At 43.2% G+C, this 10,291-nt stretch overlaps 2 pseudogenes; both read left to right on the top strand.

The window, feature by feature from the left end:
- The first annotated feature begins 350 nt into the window (after positions 1-350).
- LOC110560943 (NADH dehydrogenase [ubiquinone] 1 alpha subcomplex subunit 8-like) lies at positions 351-1,840 on the top strand (annotated as a pseudogene).
- Positions 1,841-8,780: 6,940 nt separating this feature from the next.
- LOC110560944 (small ubiquitin-related modifier 2-like) lies at positions 8,781-9,072 on the top strand (annotated as a pseudogene).
- The last annotated feature ends 1,219 nt before the right edge of the window (positions 9,073-10,291 follow it).

Consider the following 10,291-nt stretch of genomic DNA (forward strand, 5'->3'; position numbering starts at 1 on the left):
ATAGGGACTATACACTCTACCTCTTCATCCTTAAGGATGCTAGATCCTTCAAGCACACAGATTCGTATGAGAGTACATGACCCAGACTTACCCATTTATCTAAGAAATCTCTGAGCAGAAATATAAAGAGACAACAAATTCCCAGGATTTCCCGATGTGCACGGAGAAACAATCTATGAAAAGAAAGTGAACATCCAGGTTGCTAATGAGATTATCAGTGATCTGCTCAATTTAAAAACCAAATGTTCGATGCGCAGATGGTGCAGATCAGTCTCGGAGACCTAAAGGGGAATTGAAGGAGACAGGGACACGGCCCAGGGCACCTGGTCAGGGTGGTGGTAGCCGCCATCATGCCGGGGATAGTGGAGCTGCCCACTCTGGAAGAGCTGAAAGCGGAGGAGGCAAGGGTCAGCTCAAGCTGTGCATCACTATGGAGCTCAGTGTACTAAGGCCGATAAAGAGTTCATGCTGTGCCAGTGGGAAGAGAAGGACCCGAGGTGCTGTCTGAAGGAAGGCGAGCTGGTCAACGGGTGTGCACTGAACTTCTTCAGGCAGATGAAGCCTTTCATAGGGCAGTGGACTTGCCTTCATCATTTCAGCCTCCAGCTGTTCCATCACTGCCGCAAACAGCAGGCAAAGTCTGACCAGTGTGTGCTGGACGAACTGGGCTGGGTGAGGCCTGACCTCGGGGAGTTGTCTAAGGTCACCAGAGTGAAACAGATGGTTCTTTTCCAGAGAACCCTTGTCATTCAAGAGCGAGGCCGGCCGGAGCCCAACCCTGTGATATAAGGGGATCTGAAACCTGCCAAGCATGGCAGCCGGTTTTTGTTAGTTTGTTTGTTTGTTTTGTTTTTGTTTTCCTGGACCATGTAAAGATGGGTCCACGATCCATACTGGGTCACCTTGGTCATGCAACCAGACGACAGCCAATGAGAATATTGCTCTTATATTCTTTCTTGGATTACAGATGTTAACAAAAAATTTAATTCTATACATTTCCTGTCCATTAAAAATTTTATAGGAAAATAAACAAACAAACAATGTTCAACCTGTAAGTTCCAAACGCATTTCAAAGATGAAAATCAAGGAAAGCAGATTTTTAAAAGCTGAACTGTAGCAATGACTTGCTAGGTGTCCCAGTTTGCTTCTCTGGTGCTGTGATAAAACACAGGAAAGGGTTTGTCTGGCTTACAGCTTACAACCATTGTCAAGTGGAGTCAGGGACAGCAGTTAGGGGCAGGGACTGAAGCAGAGGCCATGGAGGAGCCATGCATATTGGCTTTCTCCCCCTAGCTTGTTCTGCCATCTTTCTTATGCAATCTAGACCCACGTGCCTAAAAATGGGCCTCGGTCCTCTCACTTCGGTCAGCAAGCTTAAAAATGCTTGACTGACACTTCCACAGGCTAATTTGTTAAAGGTAACTCCTTGATTCTGATTCTCTCTTCCCACACATGTCTAGGTTTGTATAAAGTGGGCAGAAACTCCCATACTAGGAAGGGGCACCAAGGGAAAACAGGAAAAAGCAAAAACAATGACAGGAAAAAAAAAAAAAAACACCTCAATGTGCAGTGTGTAATCTACAGGCCTTAATTTAGACAAGCTTAAAAGGCTTTCTAAAGCTATGAAGTCAAGTCACAAGATGGAAGGCGACTGAGTCATTATGGTGCTCCCCAAACACTTCTGGCAAAAGGACACTTCTTCTAGTTTCAGACACCATCGTGGTTTGAGGTGCACCTCTGTGTGGTTTTCTGTTCTGTTTCCCCAGTGACTAATGCTATTGGACATTTTAATGTGCTTCTTTTCTATTTCAGATATCGATCCCTACACTGGTTTCCTTAAGTCTTAACTGAGTCTTTTGTCTTTTATTATTATTAATAATACTGAGATAAAGGAGTTTTTATATAGTCTGATGTAAAACCCTTGTCAGATGATTTTCAAATATATATGCATATGTACATGTGTATATGTATTTGTACATGCACACATATGTTTGAGACAGGGTCTCCCCATGCAGCTATGGCTGACATAGGACTCTCTTTAAGTCATTATTAAAAGAAAAGGCCAACTTTAAAGAGTAAGGCAGCCATGTGGGGTGGCACAACCTGTTAATTGCAGAACTTGAAAAGTAACATGTTTGTGACTTTGAGGCCAGCCTGGGCTACACAACTCACTGTTACAGATCATTGATCTCTTTCCTTAGATTTACATCGTTTCAGGCTTTACACGTAGATCTTGGGTTCAAGATCGTGGCTTCAAGTTCTATGTGGTAAGAAAACCCTCTACATACATCCTCTATGTGAAGGTCCAATTCCCTCATCATCATTCACTTGGAAAACTCCCACCTCCCTAATGAATTGTCCTGGTGTTCTTGGATGGAAGATCAGTTATCCATAATCAACAAGCTTACTTTTGAATTCTCAATTCCATCCCACTAATCTATACACAATTCTTTATGCCAGTCCTCTGGCCTTGAGTAGACTATCACTGTGTCAAGCTACATAATAAAGATCTTGTTAATTTCTGCAAAAAACAACAGTCAGCTGTGATAGACATCATACTAAGTCTGTGTACTAATGTAAGAAACGTCATCTTAATCGCGTCACTGTTTATTACATAAATGTGGCGAGCTCAGTCTGCTTTAACTTAGGTATTTGATTTTTTTCAGTGATGTGTGTTAGTTTTTCACTTCTTTTCTTGAGGTTTTTTTTTTCCTATGAAGTTTCTTACTTTGATCTTATTGCATATGAAAATGTTCTTAATCCTTATATTACTGGCTTCTACAACATATAAGTATCACTGACTTGTGAGCTGGGGAGATTGAACAGCAAAGAATGAGCACCTGAGTTCAAAATCCCAGAACCCATATAAATGCTGGGTGTGTGCACACCTGTCACCAGCGCTGGGGGTGGGGAGGGGGAACAGAAGAATCTATTGCTACTAATGATTTTCTGGCCTACAGGTTGACTCCAGGTTCAGTGAGGGACCCTGCCTCAAAAGAATGAAGCAGAGAGTGACAGAGCAGGAACCCAGCATCCTCCTTCAGCCTTCACACAGCATGCATCTCCAAGATGAATAATACATGCACATAGCACCCCCAAACACACACACACACACACGCGCGCACACACACACACACACACGCACACACACTCACTCACACACAAAAAAATTAAGAAGACCCTGACTTTTGTATATAAGTGGTCATTCCTGCAAAACTGTTGAACTTACCTATCTTAAGTTCCTTTGCATTTCCTATACATAGGATCATGCCATCTGCAAATAGCCAATTTTTTCTTTCCAATTTTGAGGGCTTCCATTCAGGGTTGTCTCTTAAATTTGCTGGTTAGAACCCTCAACAAAGCACTGGGGCAAAGTGGTGATAGCCCACACCCATGCCCTGCCTGTGTTTGGGGAATGTGTCAGTCTTTCACTGGGAAGCTTGCTGTGGGCTTTTCACAGCTGAGAAAGTCCCTTCTACTCCCAGCATTTTGAGCATTTTTAACTTGAGAGGGTGTAGAGATTTTGTCAACTCTTCTTTCTGTGTTTTCTGAGATCCCTGTACGTGGCTTTTGCCCTTTTCCTTCAGATCCTATGGTATATGTTCCGACTAGTTTTATGTCAACTTGACACAAGCTAGAGTCATCAGAAGGAGGAAATCTCACTTCAGAAAATGCCTCCATAAAACTGGGATGTAGGTTAGTCTGTCTGTAGGGCATTTTCTTAATTAGTAATTGATGAAGAATGGCCCAGACCATTTTGGTTGGTACCATCCCTGGGCTGGTGGTCCCAAGTTCTATAAGAAAGCAGGCTGAGCACACCATAGGGAGGAAGCCAGTATGCAGCACCCTTCCGTGACCTCTGTATCAGCTCCTGCCTCCAAGTTCCTGCCTTGTCTGAGTTCCTGTGGGCTTCTCTCAATGATGGACTACAATGTAGAAGTGTTAGCCAAATAAACTCTTTCTTCCCCAACTTGATTTTTGGTCATGATATTTCATCGCCATGATAGAAACCCTAAGTCACTACAGAATGCCCTGGCATCATGGAAACAAATTCTACTCCTCCCTGGAGTATGGTCCCTTTTATATATCACTGGATTTGGCTTCATAGCATTTTGTTGAAGATTTTCACCTCTATCTCTATTCACAAGGAACACCACCTCTAGTTTTCCTGTAATATCTTTCTCTCATTTTGTTATCAAGGTAATATTGGGCTAAGAGAAAGAGTTGAGATGTGTTCTCACGCCTCCGATTTTTCCAAAAAAAAATCAATTTATTAAAAGAATATGGAACTGCTGTATACTTTCATTATTTCTTCTTCTGGGTATATTGCAGTCATTTTGACATTCCACTGAAAGCAAGCAGAGGGAGGTGCTGCAGCAGAGCAGGTGTGGATCTTGCCCTCAGAGGAATCGTGTGGTGGTACCCTCCACAGGTTTTCTCTGTGCCCAATACATCCCATCCCTGGAGTTAAAAAAAAAATCACAAAATGTGTGGATGCCCATGAACCTAGATAGAACAGCCTTGACAAAAGCCTGCTCTCTTTAAGAGGAGGAAAGATGCAATGCATTAAGCCAAAACCATTTAGACAATAGCTATTCTAGGCTGGGCAAAAGCCATAGGGCGTGGGTGGAGACAAATATAAATGCCCCGGTGTCCTCAACCCTATCCATTCCTTTAACAGCTGGGTGTTATACGGAGACTCTTGTAATGTTATAACCAGGTTCCCAGTTCTTTCTAGTCAGGGTCAGAGATGGCTAAAAGAGTAGCCATTATTTCCATCCAGGATGGCAGTGGAGTGGAGGCCGTGGACGGGAGTGATGTGCTGAGCAAGTGCACTCATGAGATGACACTTGCACACGTACGTACACGTACGTGCATATATCAGGTGAAAATCCAGCACCCACCCTGTCCCAAGCCACGGCAGCAGGAGTGCCATCCTGAGAACTGAATGAGAGGGGTTCAACCGTCACCCCATCCAGCACCAACAAGGTGTGGATCCCAACCCCTCACCAGCGTCGCTTCAGAAGGGGCTAGCTAAAACAGGGCACCCAGATATTGGGGTTTCATTAGGAAATTAATTGTCAAACCAAAAGCCCGGAAGCTCTCAACCAAAGATATTTGTTTCTTTTTCCATGCTGGGGGATTAAGCCAGGAGCCTTCCACATGCTAGGCAAGAGCCTCACTGCTGAGGGAGAGCACGAGCCTTTTTGTATTTTGTATTTTGTAACAAGGTCTCACTCTATGGCCCAGGTTGGCCTTGACCCTGCAATCCTCCCCGCTCAAACTTCTTAGTAGGTGGGATTACAGGCCCAGCTTTAATCAAGGTTTTGTTTTGAGAAAGGGTCTCCTTATGTAACCCAGGATGGCCTGGGACAGTCAGCAGTGATCCTCTTGCCTAAACCTCCTGAATACTGGGAATACAAGGACACATTACCAGCACAATGAGCCCATGCTGACACTGGGAGGAGAGGAAAACCTTGGGATTATTTGACCGGGATTGGAAGCACGCATTACCACACTTGGCATCAGCAAGGTTTCAAAGCATATGCATATGTAGGCATTTTATGCATTAATTTTCAAGTAAGAGCACCCCAAACCTCAGGACATGGTAGTGGAAGCAGGGAAACCAATCGAAGAAAAGCACACTGGCAGATGTGGGTTGTTAATTTCCCTTCTTATATCGGATGGTGAGTTCATGGGCATCCACTCTATAATTAGCACAAGTTCTTAAAGAAAGAACATAAAATTGGTTTATGGGTAAATTAAAGATGACAAGATGTCATGAGAAACAGTGATGATTCACCAATATTACACTCCTGAGGTCCATTTAGGAAAAATAAATTCTGATAAACACTTGCCTCTGGCTAAGCCAACTTTCAAAGGCCTTTCAATATTTCTGACAATTTTTTTTTTTTCCTTAAAAGATTAAAATGTTCAGCAAGTGTCTTTTTTTTCAGAGAAACTATGATCTAGGTCCCCACACTTCCAGATGAACACATGGAGAATGTGGAAAGCTTTCCTTCCTGGGGAAGGTGTTTTAGTCGAAGGTCTGACGGGGTCTGTGTTTTCTTGGATGTACTGCCAGTCTGGGTATGAGACAGCTTTGTTCTCAGCTCAGCCCTTCTAGACATGTCTCCATCTGTGCTCATGGCCATGCATTTCTCTGACCAATATAGTGCCTGCTAAATGTCCTGTGCATCTTGCTGAGCATGTCTTCAGTAGTTATTTTGCAAAAAGTCCTTTAGAAGGTAACATTTTTCCCAGACAGCATCATTACAAGTACAGCAACCTAAAACCAATCAAGCAAACATCTTTATGCATGCCCTGCCTTCCACCATCTGTAATGGAAAGAGCCAGGTTAACTCCCGCCTCTGAGCCAGCTGTTTCGATGTATCTGTTGCATATGTTAATATGTATTCTATGAATGTGTCACTTGGTAATTATCTGCCCTGTTGGTAGGCACGTGACATCCAAAACAGATGCAGGGTCTCACACAGGACTCTCCTCTCAGAGATCTGTGGTGGCTGAGCTGCCAACTGTTGTCCCGGGGCTGTGACACGCTCTCGCAATTGTTTTCTTGGAGATGGTATTTCTCACTGCTTGGATCTGACCCAGGCTCATCTGTTTTTGGTTAGATGTTTATGATTCTGAATTAATATTACTGGTTTTTGAACCACTGAGTTACAAAATAATGCTAAGTGGATTCTCTCATGCTTTGGCCCCACATGCATTCTGACCAAGACTCTCAAGTACTTCCTCTGCTTTGGGAACAACTGTCAACCTGGCCCCAATTCGTAGTTTGAGTCTAAAACGCCTCCCCAACAAGGTCAACTGTTTGGACACCTACTCTCCAGATGTGTCACTGTTTTAGGAGATTTCAGACCCTTTAGAATGCAGATCCTGGCTGACAGTTGTGGGTCACTGTGAACGGGAGGTTACAGCCTATACTTCTTTCTGGTTCCAGTCCTGGTTTTCTGTCTGCTGGGAACAAGCAGCTTCCTGGGGCTCCCAATGCATGCTTTCCCCATCATGATGACCTGAACGCCCTGAAACTGTGAGCCAGCATAAAGCTGCTCCACTTAAGTTGTTCATGCCACAGCAGCAACACATACAAAAGTAACTAATATGCCAATTAAGGACGGGCTCCTCTGACCCACTGTGACCTCAAGCAAAGCCTCTGGATGCATCCCCCCCCAAAAAAAAAGCTTCCAACTTTCTGCCTGAGCCACAATGTTGTGACTCCATTCAAAGACAGAATTTTGAAAATAAATCATTCACTGTTTAAAAATTAGTGACACTAAATTCAATTTTTTAAATGGGGCGAGGGGATAGGGAAATCTCATGCTTCTGACAAAATCAGTGCAGTAAGAAGTAAAAGGACAGTTGAAAGCCTGTCAAGTTAAACGGTTTATCAGCATTAAACCAAGACCTTCGGGATGGTTGGTGGTAGCTAACAGCTTTTCATTTAACTGTGTTCTTTACAATCCCCTGGTATACCAGAAGTGTGAGAAGGCATACAAGCGAGCAAGAGCCTATCTGTCTCCTCATGTCCTGAGAATGCTGGCAGGACATCCTCTCCTTGGCAGTCCATAAACACCTACCTGAGCCAGGCATCATCTGTCCAAGCATCATTTTTCATCCTAATTCTTCTGTGACATCATTAGAGGTATTTCCTTAGAGTTCAAAAACAACTAAAATGTCCCTCCCCACGAGTTTTCTTACATAGGCAAGTTTCAGCCTCCTCAGCTGCCACATGCATCTTAAAAATACATATGAGGGTCAAATCTTTGCTTTTCCAAATTGTCAGACAAAATTCATTTTCCAGGATTATGGACCCTTTCGGAATTTTTTAGTTATCCTTGGCTGAACACTTATGAATTGCATAATAATAAAAAAATTGAACTAAAGGAATCCCATGACCTTCAACAAGGATAAAAGACAAAGAAGATAAAGGAATAAAACAAATTTCCAAAGAAAAAATGTTTTCGTAAGCTTTATAATCTTTGAGGTATCGATTTTAAGAACAAAACAAAACAAAAAATAAAAACAGACCTCACTTTATGTCATATGTGTTGTGCTGCTGTGTCCACAGTTTAAACATACTGAGGACTTACTCTTCAATAAAACAACACAATCCTTATATTACTCAAAACTACACTATACAGACTCTAGACTGAGCATCTATTTATTGCTGTGTAAGGATGCTACCAGAGACTTAGTGGTGATTTATCATCATCTCCTGGTCCCTGTGGTACAGAAGTCTGGGCCTGGGTTAGCGTGGCCTCTTGATGTAGGATCCTATAAGGGTTGCCAGGATGATATCACCAAGCTGAAGTCTTTCAGAGAGCTGGACAGTGGCCAAGACATTATTTATATGTCCTTAAAGCAGCCGGGCTGAGATCCAACTCCTGCCCTGCCCCCAGTAAGGTGCCTTTCATGTAACTTTCCTGATACAGTCAATGACATCTCTGCAATCTTTCCAGTGACTCAGAAATTGGATTCTTCCTATATTTTGTGGTCTCTGAGACCATGAGGGCCAGCAGAGAGTCAATCCATGTGAGGCAAGCTTGAATTTGGGTTCAACATGACTCAGTAGACTGTGTTGTCAAACTTCAGGAGTCGGGCACTGGGTGGTTTGTTGTAGGCATATTTAAACACAGCACAGTTTGGGAGTAAGTTTCCTGATAAGAATTAACTCGAGTGCTGCTCGTGTGCTCTTTCATTGTGGACCTAAATGCCCCTTTTGTGAAGCAGCAGCTGAGGAGATGCCGGTGCTCACCATGGCCAAAGAGAAAGCCAAGGAAGGATTCATGACTGAGAAAAAAAAATGATAATATTAATTTGAAGGTGGTGGGGCAGGATGGTTCTGCGGTGCAGTTTAAGATTAAGAAGGATACACCACTTAATAAATTAATGAAAGCCTATTGTGAATGACAAGGTTTGTCAATGAGGAAGCTCAGCTTCTGCTTTGATGGGCAACCAATCAATGAAACAGACACACCTGCACAGTTGCCAATGGAGGACAAAGATACGATTGATGTGTTCCAGCGGCAGACAGGAAGTGTCTTCTAAAAGGGGAAGCTGCTGCTTTACTTCAGAATTTTGGTTATAGACCAAGAATACATTCTCAACTAGAAAGCCACAATTTAGTTCCTCCACATCCTTATGACTACAGTATAGTTTTCTCTATGCTCTCATTTCCCTGTCCCCATTTTCTTTTTGTACTTAAAGTAACTGGTTTATGTGGACAAGCATATTACATGTAGGGCAATCCGTCTTTTAGTAGGGGTAAATTACCCTTGAACAAAATGATCCTAGATGGTGTTGCCTTCAAGTCAAGTGTCTTGTTTAAATAAACTTCATGGGTTATTTTGTTGTTGGTTTGGTTTGGGTTGGTTTTGGGTTTTGCTTGTGTTTTGAGACAGGGTTTCTCTGTGTGACTGTGGCTGTCCTGGAGCTCACCCAGTAGACTAGGCTGGCTTCAAACTCACAGAGATCCACCTGTGTCTGCCTCCTGAGTGCTGGAATTAAAGGTGTGCCCCATCATCACAGGCTATAAACTTCTTGTATAAAAGGAAAAAAAATTAACTCAATCCCATGCATGCAACAAGATTGACATATTGAAACTTTTTACGAAGTACACATGACTTCTTCCATAAAGATGGGTTCTATTGGCTGAGAAACAATACTCAAGCTAAAAGTCTAGGGAGAATGATTGAAATAAGAGTCTGGGGGAGCCAGGTGTAGCCTGGCCATACAAATAGCTCAGAGGTCACCAGGGTATTAAGCACATCCATTCCCAGCCTTCTGTACAAACAGCAGTTTGTGGAGAGACAACCAGGAGTGTTTTACATTCTTAGTTCCCCTAGTGCTCATCTATGAGTACAAGGACCCTGTGCCCTCTAAACTTATATTCCTCTCTCTCTTTCCAACCCTGCTTCCAACCTGTCAGTAAATCCCCACTCCACCTTTCAAAATGTACTAGTAGCTACCATTCTCAGCCTGTACTGCTACTGCCCTCCCAGCCACTGCGGCCTCCACAGCTGGATTAGGACCCTGTAATAACCTTCTACACGGGATCTTAGCCATTCAGGTTTTGGTAATTCTAAACACGGGGTCCCAGAGGGACCGTGTCAAAATGTTAGTCATTTCTTCTCAAAACATTCTATCGTCTCACTCTCTCTCTCTGATTACGAAGCACAGTTGTCCCTTGGTAGCAAAGCCTTGCATGTCCTAGTTCCCATTCCTCCTCTGACTAGTCATCCCCCAACCTCGGCTCCAAGATTTTTGA

The sequence above is a fragment of the Meriones unguiculatus genome, chromosome 11 (assembly GCF_030254825.1).
Source record: "Meriones unguiculatus strain TT.TT164.6M chromosome 11, Bangor_MerUng_6.1, whole genome shotgun sequence".
NCBI classification, from domain to species: domain Eukaryota; kingdom Metazoa; phylum Chordata; class Mammalia; order Rodentia; family Muridae; genus Meriones; species Meriones unguiculatus.